Below are 21,449 nucleotides of genomic sequence, written 5' to 3'. Positions count from 1 at the left end.
TGAATTCATTGTTTCTAATGGCTGAATAGTACTCCATTGTGTAGTATATGATATGCTAATGAACTACATTCCAAGCCCCCCTTTGGTTTTGATTTTTGAGGCTAGACCTCACTAAATTTCTTAGTGTGCCTTTGAAAAATATAACTCAAGTAGGCAATGAATTTAATATAATATTCCTTCCTCAGCCTCCCCAGTAAGTTGGCACATGTCAGCCTGAGTCACCAAGGTGACTTCTTCTGGGTAAAGAGAGTTTACAAAAGAAATTTCATCAGTATGTGATGGAAAAGTGATTCTTATCAACTGGTAGTCTCGGAGAAGTATACATTAATCCAGGAGCAAGAAAGCACCCAGTGGATTGGATCTAATTAAAGATATTGACAATAGTAATTGTTGAGAAAGATATGAAAGAACAGTAACTTCCTTAGAACACACTTGGGAGAGGTAAAAATATATGGTCACTTTGACCATTTGAAATAATTTATTATAGCTACTCATAGGTCTAACATACAATTTATAATGTATTAACTTCAGTTTTTCTTTCTTTTTTTTTGTACTATTTTTGGTTTTTGGTTTTTGAATTTGTATTGACACGGTTTTTCTGTGTAAAAGCCCTGGTTGTCCTGAAAATCACTTCATTGATGAGGCCTGCCTCTGCTGCCCGGGTGCTTGGGATTATAGGTATGCACCACCACCACCCAGCTGAATGACTTCACTCTTGAACACACCCGCACGCACGCGCGCGCACACACACACACACACAGACACACACACAAACACTATATATATATATATATATATATATATATATATATATATATATATCCTAATAAGTGAATATGAAACACACAAGTACTACTTATAACATCTTTCCTTATATTATTCTGCTGATGTAATATTTATAATGATACTAAACTAAAACTAACATAAATATTCAACATATAATATTGACAAATTGGTGATGGGGATCAGTCAGTAAAGTGTTTGCTATGCAAATATTAGAACGTGGGTTTGAGTCCTCAGAACCCACAAAAAAGTCAGATGTGCTAGCATGACATTTTGATTCTAGTGCTGATGAGTAGAGGTAGACAGAGCCCCAGGAGTTGTTGACCAGCCTGACTAACTGCATCAGTAAATACTATAGGAGGAAAACCAATGTCAACAAACCAGACCCCCCCCCAGAGATCCCAGGGACTAAACCACCAACCAAAGTGTATACGTGGGTGGGTCCATGGCTCCCACTACATATGTAACAAAGGACTGCCTTATCTTGCATCACTGAGGGGAGAAGCTTGGTCCTGTGGAGGTTTATGCCCCAGAGAAGGGGGATGCTAGAGGACTGAAGTGAGTGGAGGAGCACCCTCTTAGATGCAAGGGGGTGGGAGGGGGTGGGGAAAGAGTTCATGGAAGGGAGACCAGGAAGGGGGATAACATTTGAAATGTAAATAAATAAAATAATTAATAGACAAAAAATTTTCAAAACTACTGTGTTCAGTTAGAGTTTGCATCTCAAAGCAGACATGGAGGATAATGGAAAGTACCTAATGCCACCTCTTAACTCTACATGCAGATTCAATGCACACATTTGCATATAACATGAACACATATGCATCTACCCAAACCTGACAAAGTAAATAGAAATTTATTCATATAATGCACTTTTACATAATGATGAATTGAAATTAATAATAAGGACCACATATATTATAGTACAGTAACAATGAATTCCACAAATAGTATAGTGAGCATAAGAAGCCAAATTCCAAGCCTGTCTGTAGCATTCAGTAACAGAACAACCGTGAAGCCCCAGGTTAAATCCTCAGAATCAGAGAAATGAAAAAGAAAGCAACAGGGCATGACTATTCAAAATCAGCACACTGCATGACTGCATCCTATATGGATTTAAAAATTGTTAATTAATTACTGATATTAGAATGGTAGCTTCCTTTGGTATATACATACATACATACATACCAAGTATTACAGAAAGCTACAAATGTTTTTAAACTTAACATGCTAGATATATACACTTTTGAGGTTTATTTTTATGTGTATGAGTGTTTGCCTAATGGTATATATGTGCATCATGTATGTGCATGGTGCCCACAAATGTCAGAAGGAGTCAGATTCCCTTGCACTAGAGTTACTGATAGTTGTGAACCAGTATGTGGGTGCTGGGAAATGAACCTTGATGTTCTGCAATAGCAAGAAGTTCTTTTAACCATTGAGCTATTTCTTCAGCCCAAGGCATATATTTTTTAATTAAGTGTACAAATAAAGCTAATATTTTATTTTATATAGTTTGGTGTCATGTCTCATTTTAATCTATTTATATTTAGAATATATTCATCAACTTCATATATATGTATACATAAAAGCATTGTATATTAATATATATTCATATAAATATATAAAATGTAACTTCATGGGCCCTACCACTTTCTCAAATCACCCCTCTCCCACCTTTATGTACTCTCTTTCCTTTAATATCCTTTTGTTACCCACTTAGTCTAATGAGTGCCACCAGCTGGAATGTTGATTGATCTTATTGGCAGCACCTTGTACAGGTCTTATGCAGACTACCACAATGGTAATTGGTTCATGATTGTAATTGCCTATTATGTCCAAAAGACAGCGTTTCGTAGGACTTCTCCCCTACCCCCCCCCCCAACTCTTACTTTCTTTTTGCTCTCGTTTCCATGGTGTTTCCTGACCTTGGGGGCAGTGGGCTGGTGGCGGTGAGCTTAGATAGTCATCTCTTTGGGACTGAGTGAGCACTCAGCAATTCTGAGCTTCTGTTGTTATTGTTGTTGTTGTTGTTGCACTTTAAATTTCCCTTTTATATTTTTGGTTAATAGTACTTTGATATATGTTTTGTAAGATTTGTTTTTCCTAGCCTATGAATTTTTTTAGAAAGTTATATGTAGTAGAACGTGTACATTTGAGTGTGGGTGAGGGCAGAATAGGGTATGTTTCCCCTTGAGCTAGAGTAACAGGTGGTTGTGAGTCTCCTGACCTCTGGTCCTCTGCTGAGCCTCCCCTCCAGATCACTGTGGATAGTGATAGGGGACCATGAAGTTAAATTTTATATATTTTATATAAATATATTTATTTATATATACAATGTTTTTATGTATACATAGTCATCTGCATTATCAGCTGCAGAACAGAAAGTTTTCACTTTAATGAAATTCAAATATCATTTTTTCTTTTATATATTCTCTTTTGTTGTTGTATCTAAGGAGTTGTCAAGCTAATGACCATACAGATTTTCTACTATATCTTCTTGTAGATAGGTTTGCATTTTACATTTCCAAGGTTTGACCTTTAGTATAGTTTTATTTAATTCTGTTAAATTTTGTTTCTGCTCTTATAGTGCTGAGTATACAAATTCAGTATACAATCTGAGTATACTGAGTCTCAGTTATCAATTGCTTGTTTTAAAACTTTGTCAGTAAAAGTTTATTGAGTGAAAAATAGGTGACCACAGAAAAATGATTTTGCTTCCATGTCTAAGGTATCTGGAAATACCAGTTGTCTGAAATAACCTTATTAACTTTTTGTTTGGTAGAAGATATTCAGAATGTATTGGTATTAAAGCTTCTCATATTGAAGTTTTATTATCATAAATTACAGAGATAATATTTTTTCAGTCACATTCAATAAGTGTGCTCAAGAGAGTCAATTTTCCTTTTGGTATGTTTGGAGAAGACAGATTTATATTTAAACTACTATTAAATTATGCTCAAACATTTGAAGTTCCAGATTTATGTTTGAGGATTCTAACTCTTTCCACTTTGAGAATCTCTAGAGCCTGACTTTCTGTTCTCTGTCCATTCTCCAGAAACAAATGTCTAATTTCATATAGTTTGGTATGTGGTACCAACTTCAGAGTTTCTATAGCCCTGCTAATTCTAGGTTGTCAACTTCTTAAACCATTAGCATAACCTCATTATGATTAAAACATTAAAAGAATTAAGATATTTTTAAATATTTGGTTTAAAATGTTGTTATTTGATTCAGATGGAGGAAAAGTTTGAAGATACAGAGTTATAGTTATTAAAAATGCAATTTAATGCAACTTCAAGGGGCTAGTAAATAAACTGGTTTCTGTTTTCCTATATTTTGTTTGCATTAAAAATGATCTCATTGTTCATAGTTTTCTTTTTTTATTCGATATATTTTTTATTTACATTTCAAATGATTTCACATTTTCAAGCCCCCACTCCCCGAAAGTCACATAAGTCCCCTTCCCTCCCCATTTTCTCCCATCCACCCCTTTCCACTTCCCCGTTCTGGTTTTGCCTTATACTGCTTCACTGAGTCTTTCCAGAACCAGGGGCCACTCCTCCGTTCTTCTTGTACCTCATTTGATGTGTGGATTATGTTTTGGGTATTCCAATTTTCTAGGCTACTATCCACTTATTAGTGAGTGCATACCATGATTGATCTTTTGAGACTGGGTTACCTCACTTAGTATGATGTTCTCCAACTCCATCCATTTGTCTAAGAATTTCATGAATTCATTGTTTCTAATGGCTGAATAGTACTCCATTGTGTAGATATACCACATTTTTAACATCCACTCTTCTGTTGAGGGATACCTGGGTTCTTTCCAGCTTCTGGCTATTATAAATAGGGCTGCTATGAACATAGTAGAACATGTATTCTTATTACATGGTGGGGAATCCTCTGGGTATATGCCCAGGAGTGGTATAGCAGGATCTTCTGGAAGTGAGGTGCCCAGTTTTCAGAGGAACCGCCAGACTGATTTCCAGAGTGGTTGTACCAATTTGCAACCCCACCAGCAGTGGAGGAGTGTTCCTCTTTCTCCACATCCTCTCCAACACCTGCTGTCTCCTGAATTTTTAATCTTAGCCATTCTGACTGGTGTAAGGTGAAATCTCAGGGTTGTTTTGATTTGCATTTCCCTAATGACTAATGAAGTTGAGCATTTTTTAAGATGCTTCTCAGTCATCCGAAGTTCTTCAGGTGAAAATTCTTTGTTTAGCTCTGTACCCCATTTTTAATAGGGTTATTTGATTTTCTGGGGTCTAACTTCTTGGGTTCTTTGTATATATTGGATATTAGCCCTCTATCTGATGTAGGATTGGTGAAGATCATTTCCCAATTTGTTGGTTGCTGATTTGTCCTTTTGATGGTGTCCTTTGCCTTACAGAAACTTTGTAATTTTATGAGGTCCCATTTGTCAATTCTTGATCTTAGAGCATACACTATTAGTGTTCTGTTCAGAAACTTTCTCCCTGTACCGATGTCCTCAAGGGTCTTCCCCAGTTTCTTTTCTATTAGCTTCAGAGTGTCTGGCTTTATGTGGAGGTCCTTGATCCATTTGGAGTTGAGCTTAGTAAGAGGAGACAATGATGGATCAATTCACATTCTTCTGCATGCTGACCTCCTGTTGAAACAGCACCATTTGTTGAAAAGGCTATCTTTTTTTCCATTGGATGTTTTCAGCCCCTTTGTCGAGGATCAAGTGGCCATAGGTGTGTGGGTTCATTTCTGGATCTTCAATCCTGTTCCACTGATCTGCCTGCCTGTCACTGTACCAATACCATGCAGTTTTTAACACTATTGCTCTGTAGTATTGCTTGAGGTCAGGGATACTGATTCCCCCAGAATTTCTTTTGTTGTTGAGAATAGTTTTAGCTATCCTGGGTTTTTTGTTATTTGAGATGAATTTGAGAATTGCTCTTTCTAACTCCATGAAGAACTGAGTTGGGATTTTGATGGGTATTGTGTTGAATCTGTATATTGCTTTTGGCAAAATGGCCTTCTTTAGCTATATTAATCCTGAAAAATATGGAATGCTTCACGAATTTGTGTGTCATCCTTGCACAGGGGCCATGCTAATCTTCTCTGTATCATTCCAATTTTAGTATATGTGCTGCCGAAGCAAGCAGCATAGTTTTTTTTAAAGCCACATTTTAATTTTGGAGCGGCCATGGCTCATCATAAAAATTAATCCAGACTGGAGTAGGTAGAGAAAACATATCATTACTGAAAAACATCAATTTTCTGACAATCTGTACTATCAACTTCATTTTCTTTCTTGTTGAAGATTAGATTATAAGCAACAACTTTGAAATTTTTGGCATTATTAATTGCTTCATATTTTATAAGAAAGCCTCTTAATTATGGGTCTGTTTATTTGTATATTTAAACTGTTATTGAACCTTGTTGAGTTATCTTTTTCCATAGCTGAGGTAAATTAGAAGTGCTGTAATAAAGCAGTATTGATAATTTCTATAGATTATAGGGCTTAATTTTTAAAGTGTAAAGGTTTTCTCCCTTCTAGCCACTCCAAGCTACCTTGCTTATGTCTCTCTGACTCTCAAGTTGATAGCTTCTTTTTATTTGATCCATTTTTTAAAAATTCTTTTTATACAAATGGTTTCAAGGCTGACCACTCCTTCTTGCAGAAGCCATCCACTGCCTTCATTCTATTTTTGTAATGCCACTTTGGAAATTCACTTGTCTTTGTAATTACTAAGAAACCTCAACTTTTCCAACAGTGACTCGATGAAACTAGAAGGCAGAAAAAGACTTTAAAGGTGGGGAGAAATTAGTAGAACACAAGTGGTATGAAAATGGCAGCGGAAATTCTGGGGTGGAAAAGTTGGAGCAGAGATTGGAGCAGAGAGAAGAGGTTGAGGAATAGGGGACGAAGAGCAACCACAAGAAAGAAAACGCGTAGTGCTAGCCATCAGTACCTGGTCATGGGGTTATAATAAATGTTCACTTTTTTTTAAAAAAATGTACCAGCGCAGAAATGGTTAAGGCTTAAATATATAAGAAATGATTTTTATTCATCAAAAGAATATTATCTTAAAGGTGGCATTTTTGTTAGCCACATAGCAGCAAAATTATATAAAAAAAGTTTTATGGAAAGTAAGTCTAAAGGTCAAGTGTATTCAAGGGAAAACAGAAATGTGAACATTGATGAGAACGGCGTGCTCTTATCTCTGTTGGAAGTAGCTTTGATAAAGTTATATTACACATTCCTACTGACATTTGGATGTTCTACTTCTGTGATGATATATGGGGATAAAGTATCAGAAAGGTGACGGTTTCCAAACAGATTTCAGTTAATATTGACAAGATTATGGTAGTATGGTAATGGGACCTACCTGATCAGAAACATTTTTATAGATACAGAGGCTCATTAATATTTAGGAAAAGTTTGTCATAAACGTATACTGGAAAACAAGGGTTTTAGAATGTTTATGTATAGAAATATGTCACAGAATGCCAGTTTTCTTAGATGAACTTCTTTCTATGGGGGCATCCATGCATATAAAGAAGTGGTAGAGGACTTGGAGAAGAGAAGGGAGACAGAGTTGCCTTCTACCAGTTTACATCTTACGCTTCAACATATATTCCAGGACTCATCTTCATGTTGTTCATTTTGTTAAGCAACTAATTATGGAAGTAAATCCTTAAAGGATTTTAATGGATTTTGTTATCTGGGGAAATTGTCAGTCCTATTTTTGCTAAACTTTCATGGCTTTCAAGACATTTGAATAAATGCCACCTGACTAGAACTCGCTACCTTAGCTGCTGGAATTTGGATATCTATAATTTGGTATTGCAAATGTAAGTTCTATTATCAATTCTCTTTAGTAGCTTCCTCAGCGAGGGTCAAGGAACCAGCATGCTTCTTTGGGTCTTTATACTGCCACACACTCACACTTGGTCCATCTTTTACATGTTATAATTATGAAGTGGACCCAGTGATTCTCTATGCCATTTCCTGATATTGTCATTTTCTTTTTTGCACAGGGTTTTACTTTATAGCACAGACTGACCTCAGGCTGGCCTCAAACTTATAATAATTGTCTTGTCACAGATGATTTCTTTCAAATGATTTTATTATCATCAGCCAACTAGGATAACCTAGTTAGACTGATTCTTTAAATAGATTGCATTTTACTTATCTGTGTATTTACAATTTCTTTTCACTCTGCCACTTTATCAAGCTTCTTTTGCTTGCCATGCCTTGGAGAGCGCAAGTTTTGTGTATAATCTTAGTCTTTCTGAAACGGATTTATAAAGCATTCTTGTTAGGCTGAACTTCATTGAAGTATGTTTTAAAAAAATTCTCAATAGCAATACTTCATCACATTATCCTAAAATAGAAAGATGAAATGATAGGTATTGCTAGTTTTCTTCAGTGTTCTCTATAGGTGTTTCTGAACCTATCAATACCATATTGTTTGTTTTGAGTAAAAATCACGTCCAAGTGGATCAAGGACCTCAAAATTAAACCAGATACGCTCATTCTAATAGAAGAGAAACTGGGAAAGAGCCTTGAATTCATTGGCACAGGGGGAAAATTCCTGAACAGAACTCCAACGACTCAGGCTCTAAAATCAACAATTGATAAGTGAAATCTCATGAAACTGTAAAGCTTCTGTAAGGCAAAGGACATTATCAATAGGACAAATCTGCAACCTACAGATTGGGGGAAAAATCTTCACTAACCTCACATCTGATAGAGGGCTAATATCCAAAATAGTTAGAGAGCTCAAGAAGCTAACCACCAAAACCCCAAACAACCCAATCAAAAAATGAGGTAGAGGACTAAACCGAGAATTCACAACTGAGGAATCTCAAATGGCTGAGAATAAAGAGTGGGATGAGGATCTTTGGGAGCAGGGACCAGGGAGGGGAAATGGCTGGAATGTAAATAAATAGAATAATTTTTAAGAGCTCATTATATCAGAGTTGCTGTTTTATGCAAACTTTAATTGTAATTGTCTCCCTGTTAAAATACTTGACTTGTGCATTTATGAGTAGATGAAAATTTCCAAATATCAATACTGATTGGATTATATACTCTGAAAATTATTTTATGCTTGGGAAGTGTTATTAGTAACTATACGCTACTAACTTTATTTGTATACCTTACATTAAAAGAAATTATTCCTTTCCACTCAGAATTTCTGTTGCCCTTTTCTTGTCTAATTGTATGCCAATAGTATATGTATAACTACATACAAACAGCAAAATACGCCTTTGTATCTGCAACATTTTGGCCTCAACTAATTTCAGAATGCACAAGATTGTAATACAAGTGAATATGTAGAGGATCTCCGCAATGATTACTGACGAAGAATTTTCATTGTGTGAGGTGTTGTAAAAAAAAAATCGAGACATCATTAACATAATGTACATCAGTAATCTGCAAATACTATAATATTTTATGTAAGTGTCTTGAACATTCTCAGATCATGGTATCCGGGATGCACAGGGTCTATTATTTCTCCATGCATCTAGGCTGGGCCTTTATGGAATGTGTAAGGGGCCTGGTACTTTTAGTGGCTAATTTTTCTCCTACTAGGCTAGTTAAGAGTTTGTTACAAATCCTTCCCTACATGCTGGCCTACATTTTCATTCAGCTATTTTTCCTTTAAAACTTCCAGAAAAATCACAAAACTCTGTATTTATATTGCATTCTTACTTATTTTTAACTCCCTATATATGTCAATTGTTCATTTTAAAAATTGTCATCCTAGATTGCCCCCAATTTTCTTTGTTCCTCTTTCATGGCCATGGCCCACTTTCCATGCTTTTCTTTAGTTTCTTTTACTCTTGTGGGATCTATACTAGCCAGCCTTTTCTCCTAGATTGCTTTATTGATTTTCTTTTCTTTTCTTTTTTTTTTTTTTAAATAAATAGATGATTCCCGGTGACATTTTGTTCAAGAGATGCCTAGTCTTTCTATGTTACTTCAGTTCTTTAGATTCTGGAGAATTTGGGGTGTCCACTCTTTTCTTTATGTGAAATAAGTAATACACTAGAAAATAATTAGCTTACAAATTTGGGCCTTCAGTTTCTATGTGGAGCATTACAATGGGCCACTTCAATTGGATTGTCTTAAGTCTTCATATTCAAATGTGCAATGGCCTATCCCTTTGAACTGTTATTACTTGAGGGTGACCCAGCAGACAAATAAATGATCATGATTTAATTTCAGGTTTCATTTTTATCACATATATATATATATAATTGTCTGCACTGGAGAGTCACACCTGCTAATATCTAATTCACCAATATAACTTCCCCCTAATGTATCTCAGTAATATATTTACTCTCTATAGGATCCTATCTAATCATACTGATGCTCATAAATAGAACTTTTCCTAAGTCAGCCCACCGATTTAAAGGATCATTTTCTTCTCAGCACTACAATTACTGCCTTGATGAAGATGCGTTGGATACCGTTTTGTATCTGCAATTTCCACTTTTATTGACAGAAACCTGACTTATTCCAGAGAAGCCAAAAGCTATGGCTGAACTTTTAGCTTGAAGATAGCAGGTCATAATAATTAGTGGTGTTCAGAGTTGAAACTCTATCTTGAAGTGCTACATTTAATTATACTGTTTTGAAAACGTCATTTAAATGGTTTAATAGTCTAGACACCTCATAATTGTTAGGAAAAAGATTAATATGTCCAAGGTGTTCAACATGTTTCCTCTAGAACTTCACTTAGATTTTATGAACTCATAAAATACTAGCTCTTAAGACAGCCATACAGACTGTCAAATTCATATATAGGTTTTCAAAAATGACTATCACAGTCTCCTTCAAAGTTCAAGGGGTTGTTCGACTTCACTACAGCTAGTGAAGTAAAGCTACAGATCGGACACACATGTTCTAATCTAACCCCTGCTGCTTTCATTATTTTTGTTATTCAAATCAGTCACTAGTCCTACACACTCTTCTGAAGATTTTAAGTATTTCCATATTTAATCACTGCATGACCTCAAGGAATAGGTCCAACTTTACACATGAGAACTGGAATGTTGGAAGATGATAAGAAGATGATGTGAATAGTCGAATAGATGTGATATTATTATTATTATTAGTGTCTAAAATATAGTACTGGGGAGAAAAATCAGCAATACCAGAAGCCAGTTCAAGCAATCTCCCTTCAGAGTCAATGATAGTAAATAGTACTTTGTCATCCATGGCCTCTCACATCTCTTTTCCTCCTTTTCCATCATTACTTTCATAGGCTTGCCTCTTAACGTTCTCCTGGAGGATTCCCTTGTTCTTTCCCCTACAGTCAATACATACCTCAGCCTAGTCGATCATGCTAGGAGACCACTCCATTCATGTCATTAGCTTTTCTTCAGGAACAAGTCATTACTCCAAATTGCCTATCAAATCCAGGCCCATTTACTCAAGTTTCTCTGAAACCTTACCTCTGCTGGTTATCTGATATGATTGTCCAGTGTTTATCAATACAAATCCTTCCCCTTAGTCGGGTGAATGGTTGGTCAAAATCTGATCTCATTTCTTACCTTTATTTTATTACAAGCTCTTGGAGTATTTGTTCATCACATAGGATTTCATCTGTTATTAGCAATTAAAACTATAACATTAAGCTGTCTTCAGCAACAAACAAAATATATTAGCTTGTCGAACTGAAAGATGCAAGATAATAGCTTTAGGCAAGGATTGGCCTAGTATTTTAGTGATGTTAGCAAGGATCCAGATTCACTCTGAATCTCAACTCTACTCCCAGAAGTGTCTATGCTAACCCCAAAGACCACATAACATGTATCCAAGCTTGTTCCAGCACAAATGTGATTTGGTTAAAATGGTTATAAAACTTTAACCCCTCATACTGCACTAGAATATACCAATCTATGCATCTTGAGGGAGTGTGCAGTAGTTTACTATGACAGAATCTTTTATCTACCTCAAATTAATTACTGGGCCCTGAGGAGTAAGATGTAGTAATTGGCTTAGGCTTAGGTTACATTCTCAGTCTTAAGTCAGTCACTAATGCCGGAAGGATAGAATATCCTGATTGACTTCAGACAATTATGATACACACCTGCAGCTGGAGTTGGAGCTATCTCTGCCGAAAGCACGTGGCTAAGACTTGTGGATATAATGATTTCAAAACTAAATGTTGACTGTTGTTGCCATTTGAAAAAAATAAAATAAAGCAAAGTTGTCTCATATTCCTTTGGTACATCCATAGGAAACATGAGCTACAGATATGCTCTCTTTCTCTTCAACATTTAGAGTTATTTTATAACCAAGTGAATTTTGCTTCCTGTGATGCATACCAGTCTCTGAATCCATAGTGAAGATAGTGAAATACAAGTATCTATATGGTTTTTAATACTTTGTATACTTGGAAGAAGATTGTGTGGCGTGGGTCATGTCTCCCAACTTTCTGTAGTCTCCCCTACCTCCAGCATTTCAAGGATTTTGGAGCATCTAGCCAGAGCCACAGGAGTACTTGTTTACTTCCTGAGCTAGGTAGGATCACTTTGTTCATTTTGGCTATTGTCAAGATAGACGCTGATTGTTATATTTCTGTCAGTCATTTGATTTTCCACATCAATCATGAGGATCACAAAGCAAATGTATTTGGTTAGGCTTCAATTTATTGTGCACTTAGATGCAGCCTTGCCGGGAAATAATACTGTTGTATGTTCCCAAATCATGTTCCATGTTTTTGTGTATGTTTTTAAAGACATGCCTTTTTGTTTAGCTATATCTATTATTATTACCATTTCTATGGAAAACATTCCCTAGTAATTGGTTACATTTGACTTACTGGAAAAAGCTTTCCATTTTGCAGTGTTTTCTTGTATTAAGTATTGTACTCTATTTGGTGTGCATCTACCTTAACCTTTTTCTACTTTGTTGTATTATATTTTTCATGACCAATAATCAAAGTTCTGGAAAACAGCATTAGCTACATCGAGTGCACCTCATCTTGTACAAAAAATAAAAAAATCTTTTGTGAATCTGATTTCCCCTAAGTGGAACACTCAACTTTTTCTCTAGATCCATGGGACTCTTTCTTTTTTCTGCTAAGAAAAATTAAGTGCATCCTAGAGAGTTCTTTTGTCCTTTCTTTTTGAGATGGAAGGTTCAAAAGTTGATTAGAACATGAAGTGGACAGTTGAATACCAGAGAAATGATTACTGTACAAAAAGGAGGAACAGAGAGTATAGGGTTGGGACTCAGGTGAACCCAGAGAAAGTTCTGCTTGTGCCTCTTGACTGTATGACCTCAGTAAATTCAACATTTTGTGAACTTTTCTTTCTACCTAATGGAGAAAATGGTATGTATAACAGGATGTGGGAAAATAATGAATGTGGACAGGACTGGGAAGCTTTCAAGCACTCCTGTAAAATGCATCTGCTGTGATTACGGCAAAGAAAGTTTTAGAAAGTAACCTTATGTAAAAAATAAATAAATGAATGAATGAGTAAATAAAATAGATTATTTTATTCCCTCCAGTGGATTCTCATTAATTCTGCAAAGTCCTTTGTGCTTTAGCTTTAGTTTCTCCATATTTATTTTCTTTCACTCCCTATCTCTTTCCCTGTTGTACTTGAGATTCTTTCTTATGACCAGGTCTCCAAGTATTACAAGCTTGATTTGGTTGCAGAGGAATGGTATCTACTAGAAATCTCAGAAGATGCACCCATGAAGCCTCACCAACAGGGATGCCTAAATATGAGATGAACAGGTAAGACAATAGACATGTTAAGCGGAAGGGAGAAAGCTCATGAGGCCTCAACTCTACACAAAGAACTACAGGCAGCCAAGTGTGGGGGAGCACACCTTTAAACCCAGCACTCAGGAGGGAAGCAGAGGCAGATAGATTTCTTGCCAGCCTTTCTTGAGGCCAGACTTGTCAACAAAGAGTTCAGAACAGTCAGAGCTACACAGAGAAACCCTGTCTCAAATAGACAAACAAACAGAAAACAAAACAAATAAAACAAACAAACAAAAAACTACAGGCAACTAACACATGAATGCTGAATATGGAGAAATAGTCTACCCCAAGGAAGAGCACATCAAATGGTTATCCAATGCCAAATAGTCAGCCTTGGAAATACACAAAGGAATAATATTATACAGACTGAACAGGTTGCATTTCAATAATGAGGAATGAATATATATATATATATATATATATATATATATATATATATACAGAAATACACATATATGTGCAACAGCAACAAAAGCAAATATAGCCATGAATTTGAGAGAGAGAAAGAGGAAAGGCCTGGAGAAAGTAATGGGAGGGGGTAAATGATGCAATTATAGTATAATTTCAAAGAATAATAACAAATAAATTAAATTTTGTAATGCTAAAATTTTGGTTCAGATGTCCTAACAAGGCTTCCCCAGAACCTGTGGTGCAAAATGTGAAACAATTTGAATATATAGAAACTGGAAACTATATACCATTCAGTTCTGTCTATGCTAGAAACATTTGAAGGTATGTGACTACTCTCTCTCTCTCTCTCTCTCTCTCTCTCTCTCTCTCTCTCTCTCTTTGAGAATTGTATATACTCACACATTGTGTTTGGATCAAATCCATACTTCCTCCTCCACTTTCCCTTATCCCTCTCTGCAACTCACAATTTTCTTTTTTGTTTTATTAGCTCCCATCCCAGTCTACTTATTGCTAGCTGTATGTGCATGGGTGTGGGTTGTCTGCTGAAGCGTGGACAGCCTCTCTAAGACTGTCTGCTTGAAAGAAACTGCCTCTCTATCCCATTGAACTCATTCTCTAGCTTCTCATGACCCCCTCCTCATGCATGAGGAAATTTTAGTTCATTTCGTTATGTTTGGAGGTAGGCTTTCCATGGTCTCTTACTCTATGCATGTTGACCAGTTATGCATCTCTGTATTAATCACCACCTACTGCATAAAGAAGCTTTGCTGATGAAGGTTGAGAAAAGCACTAATCCTTGTGTATAAAGGATAAGGACCTTTGAGTGGGTACTCAAAACCATAAATGAAGATAAATCATCCTTGTACAATCCTCATGAAACAGTAGCACTTAGGCATAGCCGAAGGAAGACAGGCAAAAAAGTTAAGAGACACACTGCAATACATCAGCCCAAAATATCTATATTATTTCCAAATGTCAAAGTGATTACACTGTAACATTTTAGACATTCAATTCACATTAAGATTGTACATCACAAAATAACTTACATTAAAACTAATACATTTCTTAAATACTGGGACATTGGGTCTTGCTTTTAGTTTTAGCAAGAGCCTACAGAGTGACTCTCTGACCAAATATTCAACTCAGATGTCTGAAAACTTTCAAAATTGATTTGTAACATGAATTTTAAAAAGATTTCTAAGGCTGGAGAGATGCCTTAGTAATTAAGAGCACTGGCTGCTCTTCTAGAGGATTCAGGTCCAATCAACTCCCAGCACCCACATGGTAGTTCACAGTTGTCTATAACTTCAAGATCTCACCTCACCAACCTGGCATTTCCCGATGATGGGATCGACACACACAGAACCAAGGGCCTCTCCTCCCATTGATACCCGACAAGGCCATCCTTTGCTACATATGCAGCTGGAGCCATGGGTCCCTCCATGTGTACTCTTTGGTTGGCAGTCAACAATGGTTCTTAAGATGATTATTTGGTAGGTAGAACACATTTTACTGTCAGAAACATTATAAATAATTGCTAATTGAATGTATTGATTTGCAAAATGAAACTCATATAAGTCATAATATTTGGAAATTTTGTCTGCATACTTGCCATGAAATGTAGTAGGAAGAAGGCACACAAAGATAAAATGGTTATGAAATAGGTTTAGAATGTATATGTGGAAACACTTTTGAATGGTCTTGCTTAGCAAGAGAATAGTTAATTAAAACACACTGAGAAATATTTCAGTTGAGCATTTGAAAGGAATCACTTCCTAGAACAGTTCAGTCCTTGATGCTTCTCTGAGCTTCGATATACATTATTTTCACTTTCATTTACTCATTCAATAAGTATTTTCTGAGAATCTCAACCATGTGCTTGGGCAGCTGTTAGCACTAGGAATGCAATAAAGGAGCATACATTGAGAATATATGGGAAGATGGGGAGTTCATAGTTTAGTCTGAGAAGGGGAAAGAAATATAATGTTGAGACTGTATAAGTGATTTTTCTTGAATGAGGCTTATGACCAGGATTAATTTTATATGTATCACTTGCAGTGTTCGGTTTTTAATTTCTCTTTGTTCCCCAGTGGACCTTTAGACAACAAATAAAATAGAGGAGTACAAATATGTTTTGAGGTTTTTAACAAAAAAAATATTTAATATAGGAAAGAAATATATGTGTGAAAAAATACTTCCCCAGGTAGATGAAAGAAGAAAGTGAGGCTGATTCCTTTGTGGAGGAAGAGATTTGAAAGTAAGGCTTCAGTCATGGAGAGCCTGGGAAGTACAAAAGATGAGTTGGCCATCTGACCCGCCCAACGCTTTTCTTCCCTTCTTCTCCTTTTCTCCCTTTATTTCTTTCCATTTCCTGGCCCTTTACTCCACACGTTCCATACTCATTGGCTTCTTACCATCCCTATAGCAATCATGTACTGGTGATTGTCAATAACTCTTTTATGTAGTAGAGATACATAGATATATTCAACCATGGCATAGTTTTGGTTTTCAAAAAGCTGATGGTCCACACCAATGCTTCAATGTCAAGGCTTAACGTACAATCCAGTAAGGTAATTTTAACCACGTGACAACCTGCAAAACATTGGTCGACCTACCAGAATTTATGCTGTCAAATTTCGAGTTCGGGAGGCTTTCAAGTCCCCTAGTGTGTCAATGGTAATAATGCTAATAGCCACCCTTGCAGATGCTGGGTAATGGAGAGATGGGAGAGAACAAGAAAGGGCTGGAGTACCAGGTCAATTAGGTGGGCAAGAGGAGGGGAGCAGCTTGAGAGAACAGATACTGAGTGGCAGAAAGGTATTTCTGTCATTTAATAATGAGCGTCATTAATAATCATTAGACCATATCTATGGATATCAACTAAATCCTTAACATTATCAATATCCAATGCTTAAGAAGATTGGATGGTCACAGGTGGATTGAAGAGCAAATAAAAGGGTAAATCCTAGTACATACAAGATCCTGTGAGAAAGAGCAATCCACATTAAACCTAATGCATATTCTCTTCTGATATTTCCCTTAACATTTAAAGGAAAATTCAGGTCTGTGATATTTGCTTAGTAAATTTGAACTTCTCACACTGGGTTCACAAAGGTAGTTTCAGCCACTTAGAAGGCTGAACAGGAGGACAACTCCAGATAAGGAATTTAAAGGCAGCCTGGACAACAAAGCAACATGTTTATCAAAATAAAAATGGAATTTAAAATCTGTACATTTAATTGCAAGTCTTAAACACACACACACACACACACACACACACACACACTCGCCACTACATGATCCTATTTGCCGAAGAAATAGAACTTTTGAAGACAAATGGGGAAGTATGAATTCGTTTTGTGACGCATTAGAACAGCAAGGATCGATGCTTTTCCTTTGTATCAAGATACACAAAATATGTAGTGTGAAATCATTTCAATTTATGTGAAATCTATCTGATCTCATTGTTCTGACACTTAACACACTTAAGTAATTTACAAATAAAACTTTTTCTCTTTTGGAGGTGGAAAGGAATGCCTAATTGTGAACAGAGTTAATTTTCAGTTGACTCCTAAGATAACAGGGCAGATTTAGGAGCCCAATTAAACCACATATTTGCTCTAATTACTTTAGCTGCAGACTGCTAGGAAACAAAAGCAGAAAACAGGCCTGTGCTGTGTGTAGCAGGCAGGCTTTTTCACTGTTGTTTTCTTCAGTAGAGGTTTTGAGGGAAAAAAAAAAAAAAAAAAAAAAACCTGAGCGGCAGAGCCATCATCTGCAAAGAGAGGCGAGAGCCCTTACTTATCTCTGCTTAGTGGAGAAAGCATGTTCATCATGCATGGCTTTATTTATGTTCAAACATAGAGAAATTAATCATTATCACTAGCATCATTTTTGAGCATCGAGTCCTACCACATTTTGATCTACATAATTGGACATTAGCTCACAAAGATGAGAGTTAATAATTACAGGATAATTTGTACATTGGGCAAGAATAATAGCTCTATTATGCTGGTAATTTCTTATGCTTTATTCTCTTGAATAATGTCATATCCGATGTAACAGTTTAAATTTTCAGCTACGTAAATTCACATTTTAATTAGCTACTTTTATTTTAGTACAACTTAGAATTTGAATACTGATAATCACATGGATGAGAGAAGAGTGAACTTTTACTATGGGGACTAGTCAGTTGAATAATCACTTTTTTATAACAAGATACACAGGAAATCATTTTAAAATCAAATCTCATTAAATGCACATTTTTAATGAAAGGATAAAGACACCACAATGGCTTATCCATTTCCTTTGCTTTCTAGATGTAATATACACTTATGTGGTTTCCCTAAGCGAATTAATGAAATATTATAGATATTATTACATCTTATCTATTATTTTTAGAAGTTGTGTATCAAACTCACTTTAGATGCCAAATTTAGAGGTATTAATGACTTAACATGCAAGACAACTTTGGCTTTCTTTAGCAACAAGTCAAAGAAGAAGAAGAAAAAAACACTAAGATACAACCACATACAGGCAAAGGAGAGGAGAGCATTAGTGGAAGTTCAGGCTAAACACCATTTGTCTGAACCACAATGCCAAGCCTGTGCTCGACTTTTGCCTATGGAAACCTGACCTAAACTAAACAACTATTCTATATCATTAAGTTGTCCAGGAAGATGAAAGTTTAAATATATGCCAGACGAGCTGAGCATCTGCTGCCTTTCAGTAATGGTGGTCTCTCCCCAAAGCTTCTGTGCTGGAACAACTTTAGGACATGGGAGATTTGCTTGACCTATGGGAAGAAAATGATGTTCTCCTAGTCAAATATTATCTCTGCTCACCAGGACTCATGCTTTCAGAACTGATTCTATTGTAAGAAACATACAAAGGAAATCCCTGTATGAAGCATTTCACTCTAGCACTAATTCTACTTTGCTATTGTCAAATAATATACCTTGGGCACAAAGTGATCAGCACAGTTAACCTTTCTCTGAGGTTTTTAAAAATTATTTCCACTCTTATTTTTTTTTAAACACTGGTTCCACCTACACTAGAGACTACTATCATATTGTTCCAGAATGAAATATAAAAAATGATGTTGTGTAAATTTTCTCAACTAATTCCTTGACATGAAAACTAACTTGGCTTTTCCTTTAAAAAAATCATACAAAGTCAGATATACGATCTCTTAAAGAGATGATAAGAAGAGGTTCTGAGAGCTAGCTCTCTGTTAACGGCACAACAAAACATGGGGACTAAAATTGACAACTCTCTTTAAAATAGAAGGGAATCAAGTTTAATGTGATCCAAAAAAAAAAAAAAATCACCAGCTGAGGAACAAAACTTGGAACAAATATGACAATTTTTAAAATCTTTATTATATAAGCAAATCAATATGTCCAATGAGAATCCAACAGATAAATCCAAGGGTTTAAAAAAATGCTTCATAGAAGACAATATATAGTGGCTAGACACACATAAACATTTTACCTTACTGACAAGCAAAATTAAAATTATAGCCGTATGACAGTATTTTTTAAAATGAAGAATATATAGCAACAAATAATGTGGTAGAAGAATAAAGTAATAAAATACTTAAAATTATGTATGAAATATTCCTATTTTACCCCAGTAATTCTAGTCCTCAGTCTGCAAAGATAATGATTTATACATTTTAAGTAGATTCAAGATATTCATAGGAGTGATATTTACAATACTGAAAATAATTAATTATAACAATATACCTTAGAATAGAGAATATATTGTTTTATCAGAACTGTATGGGTATCATAAAAGTATTGGGAAGTATTACCATACAGTGCTGATTGAAAAGAATAAGGTACTAAAATTACATGTAAGTCTATACTGCTCCGTGTGGAAACTGTTTATACACAGGTGGTAGAGACACAAGGATTCCTGAATCTGTTGAGTATTTTCCAAAATTTATTTAACAAGCACCTTAATGTATTTGATAGATTTTCAAATGTTATGTTACAGTATTTTCAAATGCATTTTTCTTTTTTTTTTACAATTCTATTAGAAGCCAAACCGTGAAGATATAAAGTTGTAAAATATCATAACTTCAAATTAATGTATCCACGATCGATCGTCTTGAATTTAAGTGCTTTTAATCTTGTCCATAGTGACTAAGCAGCTGAAACCGGTAGGTAGCAAGCCCAGTTCATTCACATTCATGCTGCTTTCAGCCCCTTATCCACCCTGCCTCCAGCCCATTTCCAAAAGCACAGTTGTTTCTAGCACCTGTGAATACACTGGATTTATAAACAGCTGGAGGCAAAAGGCATGTTAATGACTGTCCCTAATCTTTGGGGCCCAAATACAACCACTTCCCCCCACTCTGAACCTGAACATCATGAAGGTGCCATGTATTTTAACGTGTTTCTTCTGTTGCTAACAAAGAGAATTCTTAAGAAAAAAAAAAAGGGAGATGGAGTCTATTTTTATGATGTATCCCTGCCTATTTTGCTATTGGATCTATAAACATTTTCCCTTCGCAGTATCTATGATAGGAAAGGTAAACTGACATTCCTTTCTCTGAAAGAGAAATGCTGTTCCACCACCCCTCTTTTCAAACGCAGTCACTTCTTTGATATTTTAATAACATCTCAACCTGTAGCTGAGATGAGAGGCAGACACGAGGCAGAGACTGAGAGGAGAGGGAGAGGAGGGGAGAGGAGAGGAGAGGAGGGGAGAGGAGAGGAGAAGAGGGGAGGGGAGGGGAGGAGAAGGGAGGGGAGGGGAGGGGAGGGGAGAGGAGAGGAGAGGACCGTTTTTTAGAAGGTTGCACTTACACCTTACATTCCGGAACTTTCTCCAAGAAGGGAGGCAGTAGATTCATTATTTTTGTGATGTCATTTGTAAACTGAAATGAAGCAAAGACCTTCCTGAAGTAAAGGATGCAAAATATATTCAAGGGCATATATTCATACAGTCCTTTGTTCTAGATAGGAGCTTTTCTTTTTCGTAAAGTTTCTCAGTCTCCTTCAAGGAAAAAAAAAGTTAATTATTTGTTAATTCCTTAAAGGTACAGTTCAAAGCACTGCCCCTGGAGAAAAATATCACGACAGCTCAATATTGTTTTGCAGAAAGAATCAAGTCCGGCTTTTTTCCAACATGGCTGTATACTTCGCAGGCCCCCAAATTTGTACTTTTTATAGTCGTCCTCAATCAAATAGAGACACCACTTCTATCAAACCTGTGTTTTCGTGGACTAGAAATACACTCTGTGTACGGATAGCGTTAATTTTGAAGGCATCGCCGTAATTCCTTAGTCTTTAGAGTCGCTGGCTTTTGTCAGGGGTGGAGAGGGCGAGGAGGCGTGTGCAGCCTGGTGTGCAGCCTGGTGTGCAGCAGGTCTGAGGACCCAGGTCTTTACCATGTTTCGAGAGATAACTGACATTTTCTGCTAAGAAGCACAGCTCAAAGTGAGAGGCGGGAGGAACTAGAGCAAACTGCGATCTG

The 21,449-nt window shown here is 36.2% G+C and overlaps 1 non-coding gene across 1 annotated transcript; it reads right to left on the bottom strand.

The window, feature by feature from the left end:
• Window positions 1–5,811: 5,811 nt before the first annotated feature.
• LOC127675830 (U6 spliceosomal RNA) lies at window positions 5,812–5,914 on the bottom strand. The gene has a single exon (XR_007975521.1). It is a non-coding gene; the product is annotated as a U6 spliceosomal RNA (small nuclear RNA).
• Between the last annotated feature and the right edge of the window lie 15,535 nt (window positions 5,915–21,449).

The sequence above is a fragment of the Apodemus sylvaticus genome, chromosome X (assembly GCF_947179515.1).
Source record: "Apodemus sylvaticus chromosome X, mApoSyl1.1, whole genome shotgun sequence".
NCBI classification, from domain to species: domain Eukaryota; kingdom Metazoa; phylum Chordata; class Mammalia; order Rodentia; family Muridae; genus Apodemus; species Apodemus sylvaticus.
This window is presented reverse-complemented; position numbering and strand designations above follow the sequence as displayed.